The sequence below is a fragment of the Lipophrys pholis genome, assembly GCF_963383615.2.
Source record: "Lipophrys pholis genome assembly, chromosome: 14".
NCBI classification, from domain to species: domain Eukaryota; kingdom Metazoa; phylum Chordata; class Actinopteri; order Blenniiformes; family Blenniidae; genus Lipophrys; species Lipophrys pholis.
The window spans coordinates 25,513,908-25,541,886 of NC_137633.1; positions in this window are offsets into that span (position 1 = coordinate 25,513,908).

Genomic DNA, 27,979 nt, shown 5'->3' on the forward strand with positions numbered 1-27,979 from the left:
TTTGAGGGCAGCAGCCATGATGCTGATGTGGCCCTCGGTGGAAATGAGTTTGACACTCCTGACCTCCAGTCAGAGTGTGTCCCCGTTTTGTTTCACTCTCCAAATCACCTGCAAGACATCACCCAGGTAATGAATGGATTCTCTCCAAACCGGTAGCAGGTGTGAAGCTCTTCATTAGAACAATCCCTGATGTCAAAGTTCAGTCCTCGCTCCACCCTGTCCTTCCTTTGTCCAACTGGTATCATGAACGCCATGGTGAGAGTTAACCACTGGTAAACAGTTAGTGGAGGTTAACTTTAACATCAAGATAACTAACCTGGTTAAAGTTAACCCAGTGTGAACAACAAGATAACACCTGGTTAAAGTTAACCCAGTTTGGAACAACAAGAAAACACCTGGTTAAAGTTAACTCAGTTTTGAACAACAAGATAACACCTGGTTAAAGTTAACCCAGTTTCAAACAAGATAACACCTGGTTAAAGTTAACCCAGTTTGGAACAACAGGACAACACCTGGTTAAAGTCCCAGTTTGGAACAACAAGATAACACCTGGTTAAAGTTAACCCAGTTTCAAACAAGATAACACCTGGTTAAAGTTAACCCAGTTTGGAACAACAGGATAACACCTGGTTAAAGTTAACCCAGTTTCAAACAAGATAACACCTTGTTAAAGTTAACCCAGTTTGGAACAACAAGATAACAGTACTGTTAAACTTAACGACTGGATAAATGATTACCCAGTTTTGAACTACCGGGCCCTGAACGTCACCCACATGTTTATTGTTGTAACCATTGGACTGGGAGTTCGAACAGCCAATTGAAGTGATTCCCGATGCTAAGGGGGCGGGAATAGTGACAGAGTGCCGGGTGGAAAGAAAAGCCCTCACTGTCGGTCGTAGTGAGGAAACACCGTCCGCACCAGAACGCCGCTTCACGTACAACGCACCGTCTACGTCCGACCATCCACAGGAGGCGGAGCTCCAGGAGCCCAAAAATGTTTTGTTTTTAACTCGGGTCCTCGAGGGAGGACATTCTGAAACCCCGGCTCAGCTGTGAGTTGTGGACGACAAAGACGGTCACCTGTGGAAAAACAATTCCATTTCAAAGGTTCACCCTGAGCTGAGGAGGATTTCATTTGATTTAGGGGATAATTAAAGGTTAAAACCATTTCATTTAAAAAAGTTCAAGTAGGTATTTTCAGTTAAAAGACATTGTTTAATAAATCATTCATTCATCTTATTTACAACAGTTAAATCTACAATATTTTTTTTATTTTATTTTGACAGACATTGAACAGTTTTGATGTATTTCTTTTCTTTTTCGAAATAAATGCATGTCAAGGAACTATGGCATTTAAGTTCAGTGATTGTTGTGTCCTTATTGAGTAAAGGTACATTTAGATTGATACCAAACTCGTCGTACTCGTCCCTCCTGGACCGGTGCATTAATATTTCTGGTAGAATATCTCCTAGGAACTTGACGGTACGACCACACAGGTGAGCTCTGTGTTTTGTTTGGTTCTCAGAAGTTTTCAAATTGTTCTTCAACCGTTGGTTCAGGCAGTGTTTGTCTCTCTGTCCCCCAGTGTGTTTGAGTACTGTCCAAGTAAAGTTACTACGTGCACCAAGTAGTCCTGAGGTCAACTTGACGTTGTACACACTGTACCTGGAACCACACACTATTGATTTGCCAAAATGGCGTCATGTGTTCCAGGTCTCTTAAGGGGTTTATGCTAATAAACTCATTTTCAACAAGCAGCGTGACTGACAATGTCTGGAAGTGTCTATATTTACCAGCTCAGCCCTGAGCAGAGACGCTGCAGTCATCGTGATGAGATTCAGCTCATTCCAAACTCTATTTCTAGACGTTATTGAAAGATGTTTTCTCTGTTATTCCGCTTCCTAGGCTCTGCAAGTCTTTTCACAATGTCTCATGCTTTTCTTGTTTTTGACTTGACTGTTGCAAATGACTTTTTTTATTTTTTCAAATTGGAATGTACTCGTTTGAAAGCTCATAATGTGTTTGAAAACTTCCTCCCGCAGAACTCAGAACTCCCTGGTATCACAATACATCCCGTGTTCGCCGGAGCTCCATAGGAAAGGCAGTGTACGCTATCAGAGGCTGTCACCTTGGTGGCTGTGAGGCTTTCGTGTACTGATCTGGGTAAAGCTGGATTTGCTTGTGTATTCAATGTGCAGACACACTGATGTATACACTCCAGATAAACCCGGGGCGTATCCACAGTCGCAGGAGAGACACTGCAGGAGTGGGGTATTGGTCACATGACTTTAACTCCACCGATTGTTTCCTGATTGAACTAGTTGTACAGTTGCATGCACGATGCTAACAGATTAAACCAGTGAACCCTGGGCACATGGTGATGTCTGCTGCAGCGCCTCAGTGGTTTGAGGGTGTGAAGGTCTCCTGGGTCACAGCTCGGGGTATCTTATTATATAAAACCTACAGACAGAGACTCTTCAGGATAATATTATTGTTATTAGGTTTTTTTATTTGGGTGTTCAATAGTCGACTCCAAAGTATCTATAAAAACAGTTTATTGAAATAACAGTCCAGGAAACAGAAGAGACAAGACGAGCCGACCCAGACAGCGGGGGAGAGGGTTCAAATCCACAGGGGAGGCAGGGAGACCACTGGTGCTGCACGTCAGTGCTGAGCAGGGAAGAACATGATCGGATGATTGGAAACACGAGGTGAGACACTCGAGGACAGAAAGACCCTGAGACCTGAGGCCTGTACCAGGAACCTGATCAACACATCCAGCATCTCTGTTTCCTGGTTCACTGATCCAGATGTACACGATCCTGATCACCACTAAGTTTCTCTTAGCAGGTTAGCAGGTTAGACTTTCAGCGACCAGTTACCAGGTGATTTCTCCTGGTGAGACGTGAGCGAGAGTCGCAGTTCAGAAAACCAGAGTTGATCCTTAAAGTTATCTGGATAAGACAAAACCAGAGTTAATCCTGAAGTTCTACCTGAAGTTCACAGGTGACATCATCAACCTGGGCTGGACACACTGTGTGTGTGTGTGTGTGTGTGTGTGTGTGTGTGTGTGTGTGTGTGTGTGTGTGTGTGTGTGTGTGTGTGTGTGTGTGTGTGTGTGTGTGTGTGTGTGTGTGTGTGTGTGTGTGTGTGTGTGTGACTGACTATGGCTCCAGCTCCTCCTCCTCCTTCCAGCTCCTCCTCCTCCTCCACACAGTAATCACCTAAATTAACATTACAACTTGCAGGATTTCAGAGTTCTTGACACAGAAGAGTCAACATTTCATTCATGTTTGTGTTCATTAATAAAACAGTTTGATTCCAAATGATATTTATTCACATTTATTCCTTCCTTCCTTAATAATGTCTAATAGATTAGATTCTTTGAGCCCCAGACTTGCGTCCTCTTTGCCTGCTCCTTCAGACGGGTGCAGTCACAGTCTCATACTTCAGTGTGTAAATTGCAGAGGCGAGACATGAGCATTGGCGCTGCTGTCGCGCTGAGTGGCAGGAGCTCCTGGGAAAGTGTCAGAAATGGAATTGGTGGCGGTGACGTTGTGTGTGAAACTTGACACTCTTCACTGCGTCCTGCGGTCTTTCATCTGTCTCACAGATTGGAAGTGGAGACAGGAAATAGAAGCTTTGTGATCACACCTCGGCTGTTTGTCCTCCACATAAAGAAAGTGCAGCAGCAGCCGCCACCGGCCCTTCTCACCCTCTACAATACTTCAACGAGGACGAAAAACTGCAGTTCCTCCTCAGAAAGCTTATTAGCAGATATTCACTTGGTGTTTTACAACACAAGTACTCATTAGTGACTCATCACAGTCTCTAAGACACTGAAAACCCAGCGTAATGGACGGGTCCTGTTGTGAGGATTTTGGCGTTAAAGCTTGATGGAGGTCAGACGCTGAGTCGCCACAGTGGAGGGCAGGAAACATTTGTGTCCTGCAGCCCAGCCGCAGCATCCTCTGCATCAAAGTGGGAGAAACATGAATAATTCATGAGCAGCTGCCATTGTTTTGACTGTGTCGTGCAGCGGGAGAGAGAAACAGCTTTTCTCTGCACACGAGCAGTGATGACACTCGTACGGCGTGACCCCGGCGCGGAGGAGCGAGGTCACCGTGACCTCCACTCCAACTTGACAGGAACCTGTTGGGGGGCAGATTCATCAGCAGATGGTGAAGAGCTCTTCAGCAGCAGCAGCATGTTTCTGCCAATGATTGAATGACTGCTCTTTATTTTCCTGTTTAACACACACACACACACACACACACACACGCACGCACACACACACACACACACACACACACACACACACACACATACACTGAGAGCTGGGAGCCGGAATGTAAATATGAATGTGAAGTTAAAAATCAATAAGACTCAGAATAGCACAGCCACTATAACACTGCAGTGGTGAATCACTAAATAAATCTCTGCATGATTTTCCTGTGTTGCCTCCATCTACTAAAGCCTCCGCCTACTGAAGCCTCCGCCTACTGAATCCTCCATCTACTAAAGCCTCCGCCTACTGAAGCCTCCGCCTCCTGAATCCTCCATCTACTGAAGCCTCCACCTACTGAAGCCTTCACCTACTGAAACCTCCACCTAATAAAGCCTCCACCTACTGAAGCCTTCACCTACTGAAACCTCCACCTAATAAAGCCTCCATCTACTGAAGCCTCCATCTACTGAAGCTTGCACTTACTGAAGCCTCCACCTACTGAAACCTCCACCTAATAAAGCATCCATCTACTAAAGCCTCCACCTACTGAAGCCTCCACCTCTGAAGCCTCCACCTACTGAAGCCTCCATCTATTGAAGCCTCCACTTATTGAAGCCTCCACCTACTGAAGCCTCCATCTACTGAAACCTCCACCTAATAAAGCCTCCATCTACTGAAGTCTCCATCTACTGAAGCCTCCACCTACTGAAGCCTCCACCTACTGAAACCTCCGCCTAATAAAGCCTCCATCTACTGAAGTCTCCATCTACTGAAGCCTCCACCTACTGAAGCCTCAACCTACTGAAGCCACCACCCACTGAAGCCTCCACCTACTGAAGCCTCAACCTACTGAAGCCACCACCCACTGAAGCCTCCACCTACTGAAGCCATCATCTACTGAAGCCACCACCCACTGAAGCCTCCACCTACTGAAGCCACCACCCACTGAAGCCTCCACCTACTGAAGCCATCATCTACTGAAGCCACCACCCACTGAAGCATCCACCTACTGCAGCCTCCATCCATAATCCAAATCCCCGTCAGTCCAAACCTCAGTGGCAGTCAGTAGCTCAGTGCCATGTTTTCTGACATGTTTTTTATATTTAAAATATTTGGTGGAATGATGAGCTAGAAGATAACTCACTGAGGGTCTGGTCACCTGGTCACTGATGGTCTGGTCACTGAGGGTCTGGTCACCTGGTCACTGAGGGTCTGGTCACTGAGGATCTGGTCACCTGGCCACTGAGGGCCTGGTCACCTGGTCATTGAGGACCTGGTCACCTGGTCACTTTGCATGGCCAGCGCCTTTTTGTTTTTTTGAAAAAGTGAACCTCAAAGAGTATTTGTGCCAAATGTCATGCTTGCATTACAAACCGGAGTATTTTGCAGGTATCTGCTGTACTATTTATTGCCATTTATATTGACAATAAAGGCATCTAATCAAATATCAATCGATGTGTGTATCATCTGCATAGCTGAGGGCCTGGTCACCTGGTCATTGAGGGCCTGGTCACCTGGTCACTGAGGGCCTGATCACCTGGTCACTGAGGGTCTGGTCACCTGGTCACTGACAGTCTAGTCACTGAAGGTCTAGTCACAGAAGATCTGGTGATTAAGGGTCTGGTCACTGAGGGTCTGGTCACGTGGTCATTGAGGGCCTGGTCACTGAGGGCCTGGTCACTGAGGGTCTGGCCACCTGGTCACTGAGGGCCTGGTCACTGAGGGTCTGGTCACCTGGTCACTGAGGGCCTGGTCTCTGAGGGTCTGGTCACCTGGTCACTGACAGTCTAGTCACTGAAGGTCTGGTCACAGAAGATCTGGTGATTAAGGGTCTAGTAACTAAGGGCCTGGTCACTGAGGGCCTGGTCACTGAGGGCCTGGTCACTGAGGGTCTGGTCACCTGGTCACTGACAGTAGATCTGGTGATTAAGGGTCTAGTAACTAAGGGCCTGGTCACTGAAACTACTGAAACTACTGAAACTATTGAAACTACTGAGAGGGTGGAGATGAAATGAAGTGAAGGTGGAGATGACATGAAGACAATGTCAAGGTGAGATGACATGAAGAGAGGGTGGAGGTGAAATGAAGGGAAGGTGGAGATGACATGAAGAGAAGGTGGAGATGAGATGAAGAGAAGGTGAAGATGAAATGACATGAAGGGAAGGTGGAGATGAGATGACATGAAGAGAAGGTGGAGATGAGATGACATGAAGGGAAGATGGAGATGACATGAAGAGAAGGTGGAGATGACATGCAGGGAAGGTGGAGATGAGATGAAGAGAAGGTGAAGATGAAATGACATGAAGGGAAGGTGGAGATGAGATGACATGAAGAGAAGGTGGAGATGAGATGACATGAAGGGAAGATGGAGATGACATGCAGGGAAGGTGGAGATGACATGCAGAGAAGGTGGAGATGACATGCAGGGAAGGTGGAGATGACATGAAGAGAAGGTGGAGATGAGATGACATGAAGGGAAGGTAGAGATGACATGCAGGGAAGGTGGTGCTGCTCGTCATGCAGCCTCAGGGTTCAGCCGGTGTGGAGCGCCACGCTGCAGATGGAAGTGTTGACTCAGATGGTCGAAGTCGATGTGGATAAAAAGCTGAACGATGAAGAAGGAAGCGGGATTAAAGCTTCAGCAAAGTGAAGATACAGTTTGTGTCCACGGCGTCATGCAGAACTCCAAAGCCTGAACAGATTAATGTCAGCTGTGAGAGAATCCAAAGCCAAGATCGTCACACATGGAGGATTAAAGATCTGTACTCTTCTAATCTGAATCGTCTCAGGAAGCAGAACGATCCCTGGCTTCAGTCCGAGGCTTTATGAACCTTCGTGGTCCAAGTTTCCTGAAAGGAACTCCACGACTCCTTAAGTCTTCTGATGTCAAATCAGATCAAATCTACAATCTGAGTCATTGAAAGAGAAGAAGAAAGAAAAAAGCATTAAAAATGTGTAAAGCTTCTGTTCTGACACGAGAACTGCTGAGTCATGTTCTTGGAGATTCCTCAGATTTCTGGTACCTGCTGCTTTATTTGTTCGACAGTGGCGACTCACCACGACTGAACGTAGAGAGAACATGTTTCCTGACTCCACTTTGAATCAGCCCGTCTGTTCACACGGCTCCAGGTGTACGGCCTGATTTACCTGGAGCTGTGATCCCACCTGTATTTTTACTCTGCTGGTGTGCTGCTGACACGTTTAACACCAAGTGTTCACATGTTCACTCACTGTGCTCCGTCCTTACCAGGAAGACACATTCTCTGTCAAGCAGAGCTTTGCAACGTACTCGCTATTAAACACTTTTGATCCAGTGTGAAAGTTCTACTTCAAAAAAGTCCAAATAATCCCTGATTATCCCGGATTAATCGGAAAAGTTCATGTATCTTTAGAACCCTTCAGGATGTTGAGTTTAATTTCACAAACAAATAAATCAGTTGTGAAGATGGTAAGATGCTGTAGACAACAGGTGTAGTGGAGAATCTAATGTGATAAGGTAGCAGTGGTCCGGGGGGGTGGGGTGGGGGGTGGAGGGGGTGGAGGGGGTGGAGGGGGTGGCTGAGAGAGGGAGGGGCTAAAATGATTGGGCGGGGTCATCAGGGACTGATTAACTCTCCTGTTGACGGTCGGGGTTGGGAGGCTTAATGACGACTCCGAAGGAGGAGGATGGAGGAGGAAGGAGGAAGGAGGAGGGAAGAGGAAGGAGGATGAAGAAGGAGGAGGGAGAAGGAAGGAGGAGCAAGGAGGAGCAAGGAGGAGGAAGAAGGAGGAGGGAGGAAGAAGGAGGAGGAAGGTGGTGGATGGAGGAGGAGGGAGGAGGAGGAAAGAGGAGGAGGGAGGAGGGAGCAGGAGAAATAAGGAAGGAGAAGGAAGGAGGAGAACGGAGGAGGAAGGAGGTGGATGGAGGAAGGAGGAGGAAGAAGGAGGAGGGAGGAGGAAGAAGGAGGAGGGAGGAGGAAGGAGGTGGATGGAGGAAGGAGGTGGATGGAGGAAGGAGGAGGGAGGAGGATGAGGAGGAAGGTGGTGGATGGAGGAGGAGGAAGGAGGAGGGAAGAGGAAGGAGAAGGAAGGAGGAGAACGGAGGAGGGAGGAGGAAGAAGGAGGGGGAAAGAGGAAGGAGGAGGAAGATTGAGGAAGGAGGAGGAAGGAGGAGGAGGGAAGAGGAAGGAGGAGAACGGAGGATGAAGGAGGTGGATGGAGGAAGGAGGAGGGAGAAGGAAGGAGGAGGAAGGAGGAGGAAGAAGGAGGGAGGAGGAGAACGGAGGAGGAAGGAGGTGGGTGGAGGAGGAAGGTGGTGGGTGGAGGAGGAAGGTGGTGGATGGAGGAGGAGGAAGGAGGAGAACGAAGGAGTAGGAAGGAGGAAGGAGGAAGGTGAGTCAGGATAAGTCCTGACTCACTGTAGTACCATAGAGAATCCTAACTCATGGTAGTACAATAGATACTCCTGACTCACGCCTGTAAAGTTCACCCCCGCCCCCTTTTAGTGCAGCAGATAACTACAAATTACCTCCATGATACTTCAGTTTGTGATGCAAGCATAGATTTGGCACAAATACTCTCTTTGGTCTACTGTGATGAAAAAAAAATGGCGCTGGCCATAAGAAATATTAAGGTGGTGAATATTTTCTAAGATAGCAACCTGCCAAATTGAAAAGTATTGTCCCCAAAGTAAGTATTTGAATTAAAGACAATACTTTGAGTGTATATCTCTGTTTTCTGGGTCAAAGAATCTAATAAGAATCTTGTCTCTGCTTCAGTAAATAATCACATGGTCTGACAAAGATGGCATCCCAGATGGATACCATGACATCTATAAATCCTAATATTTCAGGAATTGTGCAGGAGATATTTTCTTATGATCATCAGAATATCTCAGGATGCAGGCATGGAATTTAACACAATTTACAAAGGGACCTGCTGAGGCTGCGCTGGATCAGGGGACATGGCCTGAGTCACTACTGGTCCAGGAGAAGGTCAAACGAATATCACTCTGCCATGCCTCCTCAGGTTGTGTCAGCATTCTGCAACAAGGCCGAGAAAACGTCCTGGCAGACATGGACATATGTCCGGGGGCCTCTCCTGTCTCCTCCACACTGAGTCTCACAGTGGAAGACAGCAACCTGGAGATGCGGGAGATGTTTGTTATACTGATGTATGACCGGTCCAGCACTGCTGCCACTGTGGACGAGGACAGGCTTTGACGTGTTTACCAGAACGCAGAGGCCTTACGAGGCCCTTCCACCAACCAGAGCAGCTCTGCTCCGACACGCCAGGCTGGTTGTGTGTGAGTCCAGGCAACCCAGCGCCAGCTGATAGAGAGCCCTGCCTTCTGGGCAAGGCAGTGGTTTGATGAGCAATGGCAGGTCTTCTCAGGCTGTGGTGGAAGGTGCAAGCGCTACAGACCGAGGCTTAGTTGCACAACTCTATGCAGTTGCAGGTGTGAGGTATGACAACTTTTCACTTGTCGGAGTGGCGACAGCTCAAGTCCCTTAGGGTCTGGACACCAGTTGGGACACCAAGAGACCCCGAGCTGGTTCTACGATGACCACAGATCCTCCTGTCCCTCGTCCTGCTCAGCCAAGTTGCCCCACTTCCTGCCCCTGGTGTCGTGGGGTTGCCAGGGAGCGCCTGCAGCCCAAGCTCGGCTCTGCCAGTAGGGTTCACGTTACATAGCTAATGCGGCAGCCATCTTGGACTCTATCAGAAGAATGCAGGGGAGCCAGGAATCTAAAACCAAGTCCACCTAATTAGTTGATCCCAAAAACCTCGGTAGAGATCTAAAAAGCACGAGTCTATGTCTATTATTTCCTGAAATATGAGCATTTGTTAGTTTTGCGGCAGACATCTTGGATTCCATCTTTGGTCCAACCACAAGGTGAGGTGAGACGTTACTTTACAAAGAATAATCATGATAAAAAGACTTTGATTTAGATCCTTAACGTTGTTCTTTGTTTCAAATATTTCACCACAGAAGAAGAATTTTCTGTCCGTATGGCGGCCATCTTGAAAAATGATCTCTATCCTGTCACTTTGCATGGCCAGTGCCTTTTTGTTTTTTTGAAAAAGTGAACCTCAAAGAATATTTGTGCCAAATGTCATGCTTGCATTACAAACCGGAGTATTTTGCAGGTATCTGCTGTACTATTTATTGCCATTTATATTGACAATAAAGGCATCTAATCAAATATCAATCGATGTGTGTATCATCTGCATAGCAATGGAAGTTAATGGAATGTTTCCTGACAATATTCCTACAGGAAACATGCATAAAGTCAAGAGTATCGGTTCTGAGAGAGAACCCTGGAGAACCCCATGTTTAACTTCAGACCATGCAACCGCAAAGTATTCACAATCCTCATGCTGGATTTGATGTCCAGCCGCTCATCTTCCTCATGTGTACAAACAGAAACACAAAGAAACTGCTGACCCGTCATTTATTAGGGATTTTCATTCTGAAAGTTGAAAAGTTGCACCTACCGACGCAGCCAGCGAGTCCATGTGGTGAATCATTGAAGAGGATTGCTGGCAGAGTGACAGAGCGACTAATAATCTCCATCAGCAGGCCAAATCATGGAAAAGGGCTTTAGAGCTGATCACACAGACGCAGAATGAAAGGACGGCCTGGACACTCCGACGCTCATCAAACAAATCAAGATGGTGTTTTTTCTCCTGCTTTATTAAAATAGGTAGGATTGCAGAGGTTCTCGTACTTTGTTGTTTCAGGTTTTATTTTCAATGTTTTCTTCCTTTTGAATGTCATGCTTATTTGAAATGTTTGAAACAAAGAATCACAGAACATCCAAAATAACAAGCATATTCAAAGTCAGAATGCAAACAGCTGTTTACTCCTGAAGAAACAAGCCGGATTTACATATAAAGGGGCAAAACACGGTCTGGCCCTTTAAACTACAAAACATCTTCTGTGAGCTGCGATGAAAAAGGTGATTCTGCCTTCTGAGTAGAGCTTTTGGTTTGTTTACCGCCTCGGAGACTAATATCAGCTAAAACATGACATCTGAACACGATCAGCTTGTAAATGAGCAAATAAGAAGTTCATATTCATATGCAGATTCAAACAAGCAACTGTAACAATGAGAGACTCGATGTGTTTCACAGGGTGTAGAAAACTCTTTAGTGAACAACAAGATCCTGGAGGAGAAAGGAAAGTCTTTTCCACAGGCCGTCCTTTAAGCTTGTTCAGTCACTGAAGCACCACAAAGTATTTGGAGGTAAAATGAGGGATTTTAACAGCAGAGCAGGTTTCTAGTCACATGTTTTAAAAGTACAACCCTGTGTCTTGTTTTACTGTGTTCTGGCCGTGTTTTAGTGTGTAACAGGAGAGTGGATGGAACAAACTGATGGTCGTAACGGTGTTCTCCCATTGAAGTTCTGATTGACACACAAATACCTGATGTACCTGATGTACCCGATGTACCTGATGTACCCGATTACCTTATGTACCTGATTACCTGATGTACCCGATGTACCTGATGTACCTGATGTACCTGATGTACCTGACGTACCTGACATACCTGATGTACCTGATGTACCCAATGTACCTGATGTACCCGATTACCTTATGTACCTGATTACCTGATGTACCCGATGTACCTGATATACCCAATGTACCTGATGTACCCGATTACCTTATGTACCTGATTACCTGATGTACCCGATGTACCTGATGTACCTGATATACCTGATGTACCTGACGTACCTGACGTATCTGTCGTACCTGATGTACCTGACGTACCTGACATACCTGATGTACCTGATGTATTCGATGTACCTGATGTACCCAATGTACCTTATGTACCCGATGTACCTGATGTACCTGACGTATCTGTCGTACCTGACATACCTGATGTACCTGATGTACCTGATGTACCTGATGTATTGATGTATTGATGTACCTGATGCACCCGATGTACCCAATGTACCCAATGTACCTGATGGACCCGAGGTACCTGATGTAACTGATTACTAAATGTACCCGATGTACCCGATGTACCTGATGTACCTGATTAGCTGATGTACCCAATGTACCTGATGTACCCGATGTACCTGATGTACCTGATTAGCTGATGTACCTGATGTACCTGACGTACCTGACGTACCTGGTGTACCTGGTGTACCTGATGTACCTGATGGACCCGAGGTACCTGATGTAACTGATTACCAAATGTACCTGATGTACCTGATGTACCTGATGTACCTGATGTACCTGATGTACCTGACGTACCTGATGTACCTGACGTACCTGACGTACCTGATGTACCTGATGTATTGATGTATTGATGTACCTGATGCACCCGATGTACCCAATGTACCCAATGTACCCAATGTACCTGATGGACCCGAGGTACCTGATGTAACTGATTACCAAATGTACCTGATGTACCCGATGTACCCGATGTACCTGATGTACCTGATTAGCTGATGTACCCAATGTACCCAATGTACCTGATGGACCCGAGGTACCTGATGTAACTGATTACCAAATGTACCTGATGTACCTGATGTACCCGATGTACCTGATGTACCTGATGTACCTGATGTACCTGACGTACCTGATGTACCTGACGTACCTGACGTACCTGACGTACCTGATGTATTGATGTATTGATGTACCTGATGCACCCGATGTACCCAATGTACCCAATGTACCTGATGTACCTGATTAGCTGATGTACCCAATGTACCTGATGTACCCGATGTACCTGATGTACCTGATTAGCTGATGTACCTGATGTACCTGACGTACCTGACGTAGCTGACGTACCTGGTGTACCTGATGTACCTGATGTACCCGATGTACCCAATGTACCCAATGTACCTGATGGACCCGAGGTACCTGATGTAACTGATTACCAAATGTACCTGATGTACCTGATATACCCGATGTACCTGATGTACCTGATTAGCTGATGTACCTGATGTACCTGACGTACCTGACGTACCTGACGTACCTGATGTACCTGACGTACCTGATAACTGGATGTCCTTCAACTAAACGCAAGGAAAACCGAGGCTCTTGTACTTTCCCCAAAACATGGATTCCAGCCATTAGGCAGCATATTGGACCTTTAAATGATTAAATGATTATATTAGACTGTGTAACCTTGGTGTTTTAACCCGACTGTCACTGGACAGCCTCCTGACACCTCCTGAGTTTTACACCTGAGCAACAGAAACTGAAAGGAACAGTACCAATGTGGAGCTGGAGATGGTTTAACAGTTTTTATCTCTCCTTTAGACTATTGTAACGTCCTTGTTACTGCTTTTATCTCTCCTTTAGACCAGTGGTCCCCAACCCCCGGGCCACAGACCGGTACCGGTCCGTGGATCAATTGGTACCGGGCCGCACAAGAAATAAATAAGTACTTCCGTTTTACGAATCATCTGTGGCTAAACGATCTTTTATTTTGAAAAATGACCGGATTCTCTCGGTTACGTCTCAGTCACTTGAGCGCCAAAGTTTAACCTACAAGCTAGCAAAATGAGCAAGAAACAGACATCGTTGGAAAATTTCTTTACGGAGGGGAAAAGGCCCAGTGTAGAGACAGGAGAAGAGCCTTCGACTCCCAAGAAAAAGAAAGCTTTTAACAGACAATACCAGGAGTCCTACTTGAAATTTGGATTTATCGCGGTCGGTGATTCCCACGCACCAAGCCCACTCTGCATAATATGCGGCGACCGGCTCTCTAATGAGGCAATGAAACCTTCAAAACTGCTTCGCCACTTGGAGACCAAGCATCCTGGATTAAAAGACAAGCCCCTGGAGTATTTTGAAAGAAAAAAACAGGAACACGAAGGACAGAAGAAATGACTGAGGGCCACCACATCAGTAAATGCTGATGCACTGAGAGCATCATACTTGGTGGCTAACCGGATTGCTAAGGCTAAAAAGCCATTCACTATTGGTGAAGAATTGATCTTGCCCTCCACTAAAGACATTTGCCGTGAACTTCTAGGAGAGGATGCTGTTAAAAAGATAGCACAGGTGCCTCTGTCGGCGAGCACCGTCACTCGGCGCATTGAGGAAATAGCCGAAGACATTGAGACGCAATTGTTGGAGAGGATTAATACATCACCGTGGTACGCCCTCCAGGTTGACGAATCTACAGATGTTGACAACAAGGCAACACTACTTGTTTATGTGCGATATCTTTATCAGGAGTATGTGCATGAGGATATGTTGTGTGCACTATCGTTGCCAAACAACACCACAGCCGCAGAACTGTTCAAGGCGCTGGATGGCTATATATCAGGAAAACTGAAATGGTCCTTTTGTGTCGGCATATGCACAGACGGAGCTGCTGCCATGACCGGACGGCTGTCCGGTTTAACTGCTCGGATTAAGGAGGTTGCACCTGAGTGTGAATCTACACATTGTATCATTCACAGGGAAATGCTGGCAAGCCGAAAAATGCCACCGGAATTGAACAGCGTATTGAATGATGTCGTTAAAATTATTAACCACGTCAAAGCACACGCCCTTAACTCGCGCCTGTTTGAGCAGCTTTGCGAGGAGACGGACGCATAGCACAGACGCCTTCTCTTATACACTGAAATAAGTTGGTTATCCCGAGGGAAATCGCTGACCAGAGTGTTTGAACTACGAGAGCCGCTGCAAAGATTTCTCTCAGAAAAGAAGTCACCGCTGGCAGCAAGTTTCAGTGACGAGGAATGGGTCGCAAAACTGTCTTACCTGTGCGACATATTCAACCTGCTCAATGAACTAAATCTGTCACTTCAAGGAAAAATGACAACTGTCTTCAAGTTGGCAGATAAAGTAGCTGCATTTAAAGCCAAACTGGATTTGTGGGGACGGCGCGTGAACAACGGCATATTGGACATGTTTCAAACATTAGCGGAGATTTTGGATGAGAGCGCGCCTGAGGCTTCATTCTCCCAGCTGGTGCACGATCACCTGTCTTTGCTTTTAAAGGAGTTCGAGCGCTACTTCCCAACCACAAAGGACCCGCGAACTGGCAAGGGATGGATCCGCAACCCATTTGTCAACAAACCAGGTGAATCTAACATGTCTATGAAAGAAGAAGTTGAACTGCTGGAGATCGCAAATGACGGCGGCCTTAAAAGTATGTTTGAAACAACAACTCTGCCGGTGTTCTGGATTAAAGTCATGGCAGAATACCCTGAGATCGCCACCACAGCACTGAAAACCCTGTTGCCATTTCCGACATCCTATCTGTGTGAAATGGGGTTTTCTGCAGTGACTGCAACCAAAACAAAACAACGGAGTAGACTGGACATAAGCAACACACTTCGGGTGTCACTGTCTCCCATCACTCCCAGATGGCACCGTCTCGTTGCAGAAAAACAAGCTCAGGGCTCCCATTGATTTGGCGTTATGGTGAGTTAAAATTTTCTTTCACTCTATGTTCGTTTTTGTGGTGTATCTGTATCAGATTTGGAAACGTTAACATAGCGACCAGAGTCAGCGAGTGTTCGGCTGACGGTTCAAACTGGCAACCCCCCCCCCCCCCTCCCCGGGCCGCGGTAAAATTATCAAGCGTTGACCGGTCCGTGGTGATAAAAAGGTTGGGGACCACTGCTTTAGACTACTGTAACGTCCTTATTACTGCTTTTATCTCTCCTTTAGACTATTGTAACATCATTATTACTGCTTTTATCTCTCCTTTAGACTATGGAAACATCTTTTTTACCAGTTTAAACCACTTCTTCTCTAAATGGCTTTCAAACAGTCCAAAATTTAGCTGCTCGTCTTTTTACAGGAGCAAACTGGAGAGCCTGCATCACTCCATCCTCTCCTCCCTCCACATCACTCCATCCTCTCCTCTACCTTCTGTGTTGATTGTAAAGCTGTCACAGTTCAGCCACTCTGCTCTGACTGCCAGTCACACCCACCTCTGCTCCACCTCTGCTCCACTCTACCAGCCAGCCACCTCATCAAGGCAACTCCACTCACCTGCTTTCAATCAGACTTTGCCAGTATAAAGACTCCTGCTCTCCACTCACTCACTGCCAGATTGTTCTCTCCTGCTCTCACGCAAGACTGTCCAGCTATGTTTCCCGGATTGAAAGCCTGCTGCCTATTCTGCCTGCCGTTGACCACCTTACCTATACCCTGCCTGTAATCTCAGCCTTCTGTCCCCAACCCCGAGTTCCTGGTAATTCCCTTTTGAAATTGAGTCTCTTGTTTTGTCGCACTGGTGGCTCCCCTGTCTAGATCTTCGCCTACTTGTTCTTCGGTTGCAATTGCTGGTATCACCTTCTACTTGAATAAAGCCCTCACCATCGGTATCTGTGTGTCTGCTGTGCTGCAAGTGGGTCGCAAACACACCCATTACAGTACAATCTGGCCACAACATGGACCCAGCAAACACAGCCATTACAGTACAATCTGGCCACAACATGGACCCAGCAAACACAGCCATTACAGTACAATCTGGCCACAACATGGACCCAGCAAACACAGCCATTACAAAAGCACCAGTTCTAACATTTAAAGCACTAAAGGGTTAAACATCTTGTTACATTGTCGACTTCACGTCTGAACAACAGAAGCTGCTCACAGTTTCCCAGACGAAGCTCAGAACTGGAGGTGACTGGAGTAACAAGTCTTCCCCTCCAGCTGAGATGTGTTGACTCCTACGGTACTTTTATGAAGCAGTTAAAACATTTTTATTCTTTGACCTGGAGCTGTTCAATTTAACTTTTTTGTAACTATATATGTTTTTCTTGCGTCTATATTTGTACTGATCTTATCTTGTTCTCTTTTGTCAGTTTGTAGTGCTGGGGTGGCAGATCAGTTGGTAGAGTGGTTGTCTCCCAATCGGAAGATTGCGGGTTCGAATCCCTTCTCCACCCGCCCGGGTAAGACACTGACAGCGCCTCGCATGGCCACAGCCTCCATCGGTGTGTGTGAATGTGATGAATGAAGTACCTTGTGTCTGACGCCTGTGAAGGTGCTGTATAAATTAGTTCTATTCTATGTCTGACATTCAACAAAACGTTGTGTGGTCCAAACCAGAACCTTCACCAAAACAGTCATGTATTCATGCACATGGCCAGTTTAATGCCAGGATGAGCTCGGGTCTCAGCTCAAGACTCATTTTTATTCCTTGGCTTTAAGCCCAGCTTGAGACTCTGCTCCTGTTCTATTGTTACAGTGCTTTCATCCGGCTGTGGTTGTGTTGAACGGCTCTATAAATCAAGTGTTCGGGTTAGAGTTGAGACAATGCAGCCTTACGGATTCTCATGTGAAGAAGCTGTTCTGGGTCCAGCAGACGCTGTTTGGAAGCTGTGACAATCCTTCTTTCTGCTGCAAGTGTGAAACCTTTCATACACACTGGTTGTTGTACATGTCACTGTGGTGTGTCGAGACTGCTTCTCCTTAAGACTGATTCCTGTGGTGCGGAAGAAGCGATCAGAGTTTCCTGGAGCTGTGGCCCAGAGAGTATCAGGTGTTCTGCTCTGTCAGGTTGTTTGTGAACAACACTGCCTGGTGTTTAGTGTCTCTCCTCACATGAAGGAGCCACCGCCTCCACTCGCTCAGGAAACCTGTTTACGTGGTTGGAGCTGAATGGTATTCAGCCGGGAGGCAGAAGTGGGATCTGCTCACAGCTCTGGGGGGGGGCGATGCTCCCCCCGGAGCTGCTGGAGGTGTTGCTTCCTCTCCTGTGGCTGCAGGTCTGTCAGTGAGAAAATCCAATATCCACGTGGCGACACACTGTGCTCAGCTTCCAGATCGGCTGCTGGGGGAACAAAGTGTTCACTGTAAAAGTGTGAGACATTCCACCAAGGAATATGCAAACGGAACGATGCATCGATTGTTGCTGTGGTTACAAGTGGGACACTGGTGGCTGTGAGGTACTTTAACTGTACCGCCTGGGAGTGAGCAGGAACCAAGTCTTTAGTTATTTCACAATGAGGATGGAGTGATTTCCACCATGAGAGAAGAAATATGAAGGTGAGGAAGGACAAAAACAATGTCTTGTTCTTCATCAGCTCACAGTAGTTTCTTTATTAATGCAGGTTTTTCTTCCTGTGGATCTTTTCGTTCCATTAGTAGCGCTAAGTCTGAAGTTTCTTCCTGATTCCTTTAGAGGCGGATTCGGGAACCTATGGCTCACGAGCCAAATGTGGCTCTTTTAATCTGGCTCGCAGATAAATCTTAGCACCAGAAAACGGTGAACTCACAACTCCTCCACCACTATTTTTTCCATAATTTTGTATTTGAAGGTGGCAATACATCATACTTGTTGATGATGTATTGACATATACCAATTCCAGTGACCACACCGATTCAAACACCTTACAACGAGCAACCGTGAAAAACGATGGCAGGAAACAAGCAACGAACTGAACTGTGTGTGTGTGTGTGTGTGTGTGTGTGTGTGTGTGTGTGTGTGTGTGTGTGTGTGTGTGTGTGTGTGTGTGTGTGTGTGTGTGTGTGTGTGTGTGTGTGTGTGTGTGTGTGTGTGTGTGTGTGTGTGTGTGTGTGTGTGTGTGTGTGTGTGTGTGTGGGTGGGTGGGGCTGGAACTAGAAGTGTGGCACTACACCCTGAGGCCAGTGGACCTCCGCCATCGAGCCACCAGCCGGGGCCCCCACTAGGTCGCCGAGGGGTCCCAATCTCCATCAATAACACCGTTCAGGGGGAGACCCGGGGGTACTCCCCCCCCCCCCCCCCCCCCGCCCAGCAATGCCACACCCAAGCAGGCGTGCCCCCCTGCGCCCAGCTGCAGTCATCCAGACTGAGGCCGGACCACAGCAGGAGGTGCTGGGGGAGCCCCCTTCCCTGCCCCCCAACACCTGAGAAGTGTTGGATGCATGTAGGGGGGTCTGTGTTTTGAAGAGGTGGATGCAAGGTGTGTGTCTGAGGTGAACTTTAAAATTGGGGGGTAGCGAAGGCCACTACCACTACCACTGGCCAGCAGCAGAACCCCAAAGACCGGCTGCCCCCCCCAAGACCCTACATGACTTATGCCACATTTACACGCACCCAGGTTTTTACAAAAACTGAGATTTTCCCCTCTACCTTTTAAGGAAAAATAAATCTTAATTTATAAATACCTCTATATCCACCTGGTTCAGATCTGCTATTAGCAGCCAGGCCTGCAGGGGGCAGTGTAGCGAGAAGCATGAAGCCTTGCTAGCCAATCAGAATCCTGGAAGAAAAACTCCACCTCCCCCACTTAGATGCAAACAGAGACACACGCCGTTTTCCAATACCTATACTTGTCTATACTTGTGCACTCGTGAAACGTCATCAGTGGGAGACCAAGTACTGTTCCAATTCTTAGGCCATTTCTCACCGAGTACACATGGAATACCCGGATGTATCCTCGCTCCGCCCACTTTTTCGAGGATGCATCGACACTGGCCTGTGCAGGCTTGGGAAGCCAATTTACCCATAATGCATTTAGCAAGAGATGCCGGAGGAGGTCGCGGAGGAGGAAACACACAACGGTGCGTAAAAAATCTGAAATATTAGCGTCATCGTTCAACAGAGTGCAGTTTTAAGAGGGTTTTAGGCGAGAATATAGTTGTTTAAAATGTTGTTATGAGGTTGATATTTCAAGATCACGTTTACTTAAACATTTGTTCTGAGGTTTTCATGAGATCTAAATATTTTGGTGTAAATCTAACAGTGTTCATGTACATTTAAATTTGCTGCTGAGGGGAAAGATCCTGTTTAAAACTATTTAACTTGACTGAGAGGTGAAGGTACTACTGGCCATAGAGTTTTGTCTCAATTGCACTAAAGTGTTCTACCCATTATACTGGAGGTTCTACTGGAGGTTCTACTGGTTCTACTGGAGGATGCTGTGGATTCAAACTAACACCATGCACTATTTGAATCCAGGACTCCTGAGGAACCTGAAGCCTGGTCCAGTGGAGAAGAGGAACTCCTCCAGATGAGGAGTGAGGATTGTTTTTGATGTTTGAATTATTACATGTATATATTTTATTCATACATGAGTTAATAACTTACTGAACTGGTAGTGTGTCATTCTTTTTGTTCTATGTCCTCCTCATAGACCTCATAATTGTTGAAATTCCTCCGAGACAATTTCTTCTTTAAAGCAACATTACATTGTTTATCAAATAAAACAGAGAAATGTTAAGTTCTATATTTTACAGTCATATACAATCATTTACAATCTGTTGATCTCTCTGTTGATCTCGCTGTCTTTATCCATCTATCTCCATATATTTACACGTGAGTAGAGAACATGAGTAGAGAACATGACCACATGAGGAGAGCTTCCTGTCTAGATGTGGTTCTCCTCTCTGAGGCCTGCAGGTCATTCTTCAGGAGCAGGTAGTTGGACAGTGAGTCTCGCTCGCACATCACTTCCTGTCAGGTCCCTCTGGACGCCCTCAGTGTCACCTGGTCGTCTCCATCATCATCCCTGGACCTTCCTCCTCCTCCTCCCTGGACCGTCCTTCTCCTCCCTGGACCTCCATCTCCACCTCCATGATGTCACCCGATGCCACACAGACAACACTCAGACAGCAACCAGAGGACGTCTCTCCAGGCTCTCAGAAAGACGGAGCACCAGCAGGTTTGTCCTGGTGTCTGTTGGGTTTCAACCTGCCTGTCAGTTAAAATTCACATGAAAACATTTGATATATTTTGATGTAATCATGAATCAGAATTCATTGTGTACCTTCGTGTTCATGATTTTGATTATTGAAATAAAGCAGGTTGCCAGTACAGTCATATAATAACAACTGTGCGCTGCAGGCATGGATATAATACTTCCTTTGTCCCCCATCAGAAAGTACTTGGTGGATACAGTACTTCCTCTGTCACACAGCAGAAAGTACCCAGCTGGTACCAGTACTTGCTGGTACATGGAGGATCTGTGCAGGACAAGAGCATCCTGCACAGATCCCCAGTTGCCAATGTACACATCAGATATTATAGAGTATTTTTTAACGACAGGTAGATGCAGGAAAGATTCTACCTTACTGACATGTTTCAGCTTCATCTGTAGTCTTCCTCAGAGCGTCGTCATCTGGTTGTGATGACATGTCGGTCTTTATCAGGTGACGGGCCAGATAAGGCTCTGAGGAAGACTACAGATGAAGCTGAAACATGTCAGCAAGGTAGAATCTTCCCTGCATCTACCTGTCGTTAAAAAATACTCCATAATATATGAGGTTAGAAAGAACTTTAGAATTTTACAAAACAATGTCATTATTCTATGTACATAATGTTTCTAACTTGTGTTATTACTGTTGTAGGTTCTGCTGAAGTTTATTAAATAAAATTTCCTTTATCTTCTGCTTGATGTCTTTCTTTACTTGATAGTGTAAGCGATGTGTGTATTTATGTATTTACTCTCACACAGTATAAGCCATTTATGTATTTATTCTAAAGAGAAATTACAGCTAATGATTGGAGTTCTTAACTGTAGGATGTATATTAGACAAATGTAATACAGTACATATTAATGACTTGACCAGAAGGATGACAACAAGCAGCAGGTATGTGAAAAAAGCTGGTTAATTTATTTAATAAACATCAGGGATCTTCAGTAAAACAGTAAAATAATTGTTTGTATTAGTAGAACATTTCTGATCAGCTGCTTTCATTGTTCAAGGAGATGAAGAGTAAAATAAAGGCTGTATAGGAGGTAGAAGTAATAGTAACACTGTACTATACACAGAACTATACACTGTACTTTATACAGTACTGTACATGGTACTGTACATTGTACTATACACGGTACAATACACTGTAATATACACAGCATGTATGCAACAGAAAAGGTACTATTTTACAATAATGTTCTAAAATTTAGATCATCATATAAAATATCAGGTACAAATCACCTTCCTGCTGAACCAGAGAAACAACAGGTTCCTCCTCCTCCTCCTCCTCCTCCTCCTCCTCCTCCTCCTCCTCAGCTTCAGGGTCCATCATCCAGCCATGACAGCCACCGTCATCAAGTACTCGTGTTCCAATTCTCCTTTAACGCCGATGCGTCCTCGTAAATTTGCATTTCCGCACTTCCGAGGACGCCTTGCAAGTAGTTACTCATGACGTAGGCGAGTACACACTGGCGCTCTAACAATTGGAAAGCGGCCACAGTTTTTCCAGATCTCCACTGTGGCCGGAGTTTTCAGGAATCATTGTTTGTGGTGAGTTGGAGCTGTTTTTTGTGTAAAAGCAGAGAAATATCACAGTTTTTTCAAATACCCTTGTTCGAGTAAACGTGGCCTCAGTGTATTTAAAGTGGTGGGCCAGACTACAGTGAAGTCTCCCTGACCCCCCCACCCCCAAACCCCCACCCCAGGCGCCCCCTCACGAAGCCCAGTTGAACGAGGTTTGGTGAGGTAAGGTGGGGGGGGGGTGAGGGGGGGAGCAGGATGTATCGTGTGCTTTGTCTGCAGTTCATCAGCTCTCCTGAGTCAAGTGATGCTGCGTTGCATTGGTGCATCGTGTTGAAATCTGCTGGTGAAGGAGGAGTGTGTAAAGCATAGTTGGTGGTCGGGGCACAACTCAAGCAGACATCGGCCATTCTCATTCTCATTCATTTTACCAACGTGAAAGTGACCAAGGCACACTGGCCACCGCTCGTGCTCGGCTCAAACACGAGAGTTGAAGTTTCCAAAAAATCTGAGCTGCTGGCTGGAATGTCTGTGACGATCATACTACTGGTCTCCAGGTGTGGGAGGCGGGGCCTGTGGGAGTGTTTAGTTGGATCAATAGTATCATTAAGTCCAGTTTTCTAAACAATGACTAATTCACACCATTCCAAGCTTTGTCTGCATCTGTACTTGCTGAGATCGCAGGTTCTTCCTTCCATTCAACATGCTGTGTGATGTGTAATCTTCTTCTTATGTTATCTTGTGTTCGTCTTTCTTTAATGAATCCAGCTTGAGTCAATCAAGCCGTGCATCACATTTTCTAATGTCTTGGTTATTATGGAGGCATATATTCAATATGGATTCTGGTTTGGAGTTGGTACAGAGGTCTTCGTCTTCACCTTCCGTCAGAATAACAGAGGAGCTTCCTTCCCTGGAGGAGGCTCTTACCTGTCATGAGATAAAGGTAAATGCCTCATGTAGTAGTGGAATTAACTCCTCTTTGAATATTTTATAGGCGTCGGCCCCAAATCCATCAGCTCCTGGTGATTTCCCACATTTGGCCACATTAAGTCTACTTCTTCCACGGTTATTACTGAAGTCTTCGTCGTGTTCCATGTTCCTACAAACGTGACTGATTTGTCATCGCTTGAGACTCAAAGAACTCTGGTAATCATTCGTGATGCTTATTGATCGCCAAGCCCATTTTATTTGATCCTTCTTGATTGGAGTTTTAAAATCCTGTGAAAGGAAACTTCAATCAGAGATTCAAGCACCTTGTCTACTTCACGCTCACATGTCCTCTCACTGTCTCTACATGTCCTCTCACTACCTCTGCATGTCCTCTCACTGTCTCCACATGTCCTCTCACTACCTTTACATGTCCTCTCACTACCTCTGCATGTCCTCTCACTGTCTCCACATGTCCTCTCACTGTCTCCACATGTCCTCTTGCTACCTCTACATGTCCTCTCACTGTCTCCACATGTCCTCTCGCTGTCTCCACACGTCCTCTCGCTACCTCTACATGTCCTCTCACTGTCTCCACCTGTCCTCTCACTACCTCTACATGTCCTCTCACTGTCTCCACATGTCCTCTCGCTGTCTCCACACGTCCTCTCGCTGTCTCCACACGTCCTCTCGCTACCTCGACATGTCCTCTCACTGTCTCCACCTGTCCTCTCACTACCTCTACATGTCCTCTCACTGTCTCCACATGTCTTCTCACTCCCGTCTTCAGAGTTCACAGTAACACAGTTGATAACAGTAGGTACGATGATGCGTGCGTGAGCGTGCACAAGGACTTTAATGGTTTTGTGTAAATTGTTTCGTCAGTGACTTCATCCACTCTTCATATTGTCCCAGGGTTTTTAATAATCTCTGGGCCTCAAAGGTCATTGTGAAGGACACCTGGACTTCGCATGTAATCCTGCAGGGCAGTGGTCTAATGAGGGACCTGCAGCCGAGGGCCGAGGCCTGGACAGGGTGGCTGCAGCTGGGGGACGAGGCCTGGACAGGCTTTCAGTCAGGGGACAAGGCCTGGACAGGGTTTCAGCCAGGGGACGAGGCCTAGACAGGCTTTCAGTCAGGAGACGAGACCTGGACATGGTTTTAGCCAGGGGACGAGGCCTGGAAAGGCTTTCAGCCAGGGGACGAGGCCTGGACATGGTTTTAGCCAGGGGACGAGGCCTGGACAGGGCGGTTGCAGCCCGGGCACGAGGTCACGCTGTAGTGACGGCTGCAGGGACGTCCAGCAGGCTGTCTTTCAATTCTGCCCTTTTTAAAAAACAATAGGAGAGTGAGACGAGTGGCCTCCAGCCTCGCTGCTGCCTGGCCTCATTTCACTGCTCACTCTCACTTTGCGTTCTTTATACTTTTTGCCGGGCCTCCAGAGCCTCATTTGGGCAGCTTCATGATCACAATGTGACCTTCAAATCCCTGCTCTAATCAGGGCTTTATTTCACAGCGTGTGAACAAACTCACTGTGGCTTCAGGAAGGGAAGTTCACCCAGGCTCTGGCTGTTTCACTGCTGTTGTTGACGACTACATGTTTACTGGTTTGACTGCCCTCATTTTAGAAACATACAACGTTGTACGTCAACAAAGTCAATGAAAAGAGCTTCACATCCTTAAAGTCCAGATTTACTGAAAAGAGGAAAAAACCGAATGTTAAGACAAACATTTTCCTAACAAATTGTCATTTTTTGGCTTTCAAATGGATGTTTTTTGTTTTTGGGTATAATTAATAAAAAAAGGTTAAAGTCATTCAAAGAAAGATTTGTCAGATATTTGAAGGATAAAACATTACTTTGTTTAAAATTGATGTGGTTTCATGAATTGATTGAATTGATGCCTGTAAACATTCATTTTTAAACTTCTCCTGTCCTCCTGTTCACCTCCTCCAGATGTTCACCTCCTCCTCCTGTTCCTCCTGTTCACCTCCTCCAGATGTTCACCTCCTCCAGATGTTCACCTCCTCCTCCTGTTCCTCCTGCAAACCTTCAGTATTCTAAGTTTCTAGCTCCTCCTTGATTTTCCTCCATTTGAATATTGGATCATAGGAGCTGCATTCAGAATCTGCTGTGTCTGTGTGAGCTGGACTGGCTCCGCCCACACATGCCCATCTTGGGAAGAGGAGGAAGTACTTCCTCTCGTGGTGCCATGTGCCAGAGCAGAGCTGCCTAATTATGGGAGGAGTCAAAGGGAGGGCCTACTTTGATTGGGATTGACTGAACCCCCGATGACACTATATAGGGTTTGATTTCTGATTGGCTGGTTGGAGCAACACTTTTTAAAACCTGAAACAAGCCAGGGAGAGAGAGGACAGACAGTCTTCACTTCTGGGGCGTCAGTCCAGGTATGGCAGTTTTGTAAATGGACTTCATTCACGATTACATCCTCTCCCCCCCACACCCAAAGCACCATGGGATTGTAGATGGTCTGTCAGGGATCCTCTTGTGTCTTCATCAAGTCTGTATCTCTTACATGTTTGTCTTTTCCTGTATTATTTTGTAGTCTCCCGTCTCGTCTGTGTCTCCATTCACTTGTCCGTCCTGTTCGGCTCCCTCTGTGTGTCTGTTGATGCGTCTCACCTGTGGCTTCTCTTCCTGGTGTATTTAAGCCCCTCCCCCCCCTCGTGTGTCTGTGTAGCTTGTGTGGTGACTCCAGCACTTCCCTGCTGTGATCGATGCTGGTCTGAGTCGGGGTTCACCACGATCCGTGACGGCTCCGGGTGCTAAAGACGGCAGACAGACGAAGATCACGGCCATCTCTGGTGAAACGGGCCGTTCTCCCCCGCCCGTCATAGAAGATGACCGTTCTGAGCCTCGACAGCGAGAAACACATTGTTGTGGCTTCAGTGCTACGAAGGACAGTCAAAGGAGCCGCATGTCGCTCTGGTGACATGGTATTTTTACACACATACATGGCAGCGAGTACTACAGGGTATCCCACAATGCACCACGGCAGACTTCATTGTGAATATAGTCTAGGCCCCACACGTGGAAAAGTACTGACCCTCATGTATGAGGAAAAGTACTGTAAAGTAAAGTAATCCCTTGTCAGGTCTGCTCGGCGTTCATCACGGCCACCACGCCCAGTTACAGCCATGGACATGGTACTTCCCTCCATGGGAGAAACCTCCCGCTCTTGACCCAGATTAGTTGACTTTACTCGCAAAGTGCGTGGAAACCCGTTGGCATTTTTACACATGCTGAAACTAAACATGACGAGTTCTACGAACATGGAACCCACACAGGTACAGCAGCTGCTGCTAGGGGGCGCTGTCGGCTGAAAGAAAGACTGACCAGAGAGGAAGTGAAGAAGAAAGACGGCTCATTGATAGGTCCCGACCAAAAGAGGAAGTCCCGCCTCTTCAGCACATGGTGGCCAGGCTAGTTGTCTCGTGGCTAATCGGTAGCTACAAACATATATAGTCTTCAGACCAGATATAGATGGATCTTCCTCACTACTTCCTCCTCTCTTCTTCCTCCTCACTACTTCCTCTCTACTTCTTCCTCCTCACTACTTCTTCCTCTCTACTTCTTCCTCTCTTCTTCCTCCTCTCTACTTCTTCCTCTCTACTTCTTCCTCTCTTCTTCTTCATCTCTTCTTCTTCCTGACTACTTCTTCCTCACTACTTCTTCCTCTCTTCTTCTTCCTCTCTTCTTCCTGACTTCTTCCTCCTCTCTTCTTCCTCCTCTCTTTTTCTTCCTCTTTTTCTTCCTCTCTTCTTCTTCCTGACAACTTCTTCCCCTCTTCCTCCTCACTACTTCCTCCTCACTACTTCTTCCTCTCTTCTTCCTCACTGCTTCCTCCTCACTACACCCTCTATTTTTCTTCATCTCTTCTTCCTCCTCTCGTCTTCTTCCTCACTACTTCCTCCTCACTACTTCCTCTCTACTCCACGTCTGCCTACAAGATATTTTCCAACTTTTTCTTTCTGATTCTTCTTATTTGTGGTTATCTTTGTTTGTTCCCTACCCAGAATGCTTTACGCGCTGCATCACGTCCTCTAACCCCGCCCACTAGAAAGATTGTTTATAAGCAAACTGAGACCAAGCATTTCAAGAAGACCAGCAATCTTTTAGCTCCGGTTCAGTGTTGAAGGGTGTGGTCACCGGTTTGTTCCTGAAGAGACTCTGGTCCAGAACAACCAGGATGTGAACAGACCCTGAAGAGACTTTGGTCCAGATCGAACAGGATGTGAATAGACCCTGAAGAGACTTTGGTCCAGATTGAACAGGATGTGAACAGACCCTGAAGTGACTTTGGTCCAGATCGAACAGGATGTGAACAGACCCTGTAGAGACTTTGGTCCAGATCAAACAGGATGTGAACAGACCCTGAAGAGACTCTGGTCCAGATCGAACAGGATGTGAACAGGCCTTTAGAAAGGTGTCACTTCTTTTTCAAACACCAGCAGTTGTTCCAGCAGAGGCTCTCTGTCGTCATCAGTCAGACCAGAGGAATCTCCACACGACTGGAAAACTTGTCAACATCATCTACAAGCATCTTTGGAATATTTCTGAAAATGTTTGTCCTTAACGTTTGCTGTGATGCTCTGCACCTTCTCTAGAACTGGGCTGGTGAATTGATTGTGAATGAACTGTTGGAAGAGTGAAAGTGAAGAATGAGCACGACTCAGGAGAAGTTGGTGAATC